Below are 2087 nucleotides of genomic sequence, written 5' to 3'. Positions count from 1 at the left end.
GTTTACACGACAGCGCTATGTAGCCGGCGACCTCACAGGGCAGTCTCGCCCGAGAAGAACGTTTCTATTTGTCGGACACCTCGCTCGCTCTTCGTCTCTCTCTCTCTCTCTCTCTCTTTCTCTTCTTCCCTTCTCTCTGTTCTGGCAAAGACAACTTCCACCCCTCCCCTCTCCTTCTCCCCACCACACACACATACACACACACACATCGTGCTTTCTTTCTCTCCTCTCGCATTCTCTTTACTTTCTTTCGTCTACGTCTCTGACCGCAGCTGGTCGTCAATGCGCACTTTGATAGCAGATCAAAAATGTGGTGTAACATCATTTAAGATTCGATCTTTTTTCCATCCGCTTGGAGAATTGATTTTTTAATATTTCGTTCTTTGGAAATTGTCTTCGTTTTTCGTAGCTTAGCGTTCCTTCTTCTGCATGCGTTGATGTCTCCAAGCACAGCGGTCAAAAGTCGATTCGCATTTCGTCATTTTCATTCATCGTATTCTACTTGTATTTGGTAATTATTGATCGTATGATTCGTTTGTACAAACCGTACATTATTACAAATGTACGGTTAGGTAAAGTACGTACATGTAGCTTCCGGCAGAAAAATATTAATTGGTTGAACGACATAAATCCTGTAAAGGATTTGCCTGAATTTACGAGACAAGGGCTCTGAAAGGGCTCCATTTACACAAATCACGAATGGAAACGTTTTTATTAATAAATTTAAGTATCACATGCCGTAGTCTTTCGATATCTTTTCTCCACTCGTACTCGTAAAAACTATTGCATCGTGAGAACTCGTAGTTGTCATTTTTGTAAGTTGCTCGAGCGACGGAGGATAGTCTTGGAAAAAAAGATATATTTGCCGGATCTTTAGTAGGTTATATCTGTAGGAATTAGGAGGCTGGCGATGGACTTTTATGCGACTCTATATCGATTTTATAGTGGAGATGCGCAGCGCTACCACGAGCACGATTACGACCCTACGACGTTGATTAAACGATTACGGGAACGAAGAGCATTTAGTGGATCGTTCGATTTTTATCGCGTCCCTTTACGAGACATCATGAGATACAATATATTTTACATATTTTAACGCGTTCCTGCATGAGTATAAGACGGCTCTTCTAAAAGGGAACCAAAAATACTGGAAAAGTAAGACGTAAATCGGAAAATTTTCTCATCACAAGAAGAAATATGATATATTATTACGTTTGCTTTTATATCGAATAGATGATTTTATGAAAGGAACAATGTTAAGAATAATCAAGACTTATATGACTTTTATAATCGAATATATGTTTTCCGAAAGATAGCTCAACAAAGTATTAAATAACGAATTTATTATCGCTTTTTATTATTTCGCTCGATGCAGTGCGCATAAATTTTCGAGTCTCTCAAGAGAAAGATTTACTTTTGATTTGAATTCAGGAGTGACCAATGGTTTCTTTCACTTTCTTTCATTTCTCCGACACTGTAATCTTACCGTTTTTACTATTGCATTTACATATTAGTCTATATTTTTAAAAAGGTAAATGTGACGCATAATTTATTGCCGCACTCATTTGTCATCCGACAAAAGGTAAAAGCTGTCTTTAGCTTGCCGATTCAAAAGAATTTGAAAACATATTGTGCTGATGTTTGTAGAGCTGTCATACCGAAAATCCCTGATTTCCTTTTTCAGTTCCCCAGAGTACAAAAAAATGCGTACATTAAAAATAAAGGGTAAAATACAACTGAAGAAAGAAAGATGAGCGAGAATAACACACACCGTCGGTACTAATAATCGAGTATAAAAGCGTTTGTTCGTCGATCAATAAACTACTTGGAACGTAATCCGGAAGTGGGAAGTGAAGGGTCCCCAAAAGTTTTCTAAAATGCCGATCCTGATCAGGAGCTGTTTCATTGTAAGATCAGTACAGTATCGTACAGTACGTATCGTTTCTCGCTTTCGTATGCGTCAGCGGGAGCATCACCATCGAGAGCAAGCCTACGTACAGGTGTGCGTGTCCGTGGTGATATTTTACCAGTCATAAAAAAACGATTAGTCAAGACGAACCGCGGTTCTCTCTCTCTCTCTCTCTCTC

At 39.1% G+C, this 2087-nt stretch overlaps 1 protein-coding gene across 4 annotated transcripts in view; it reads right to left on the bottom strand.

Moving 5' to 3' along the window:
• The window catches only part of LOC108746616 (AT-rich interactive domain-containing protein 3C-like), a 184679-nt gene that overhangs the window by 36606 nt on the left and 145986 nt on the right, over nucleotides 1–2087 (bottom strand). The gene's annotated exons all lie outside the window — the stretch shown is intronic.

The sequence above is a fragment of the Trachymyrmex septentrionalis genome, unplaced genomic scaffold (genome assembly GCF_001594115.1).
Source record: "Trachymyrmex septentrionalis isolate Tsep2-gDNA-1 unplaced genomic scaffold, Tsep1.0 scaffold182, whole genome shotgun sequence".
Classification (NCBI taxonomy): domain Eukaryota; kingdom Metazoa; phylum Arthropoda; class Insecta; order Hymenoptera; family Formicidae; genus Trachymyrmex; species Trachymyrmex septentrionalis.
Note: the sequence above shows the minus strand (reverse complement) of the source record. Positions and strands in the feature narration are given on the sequence as shown.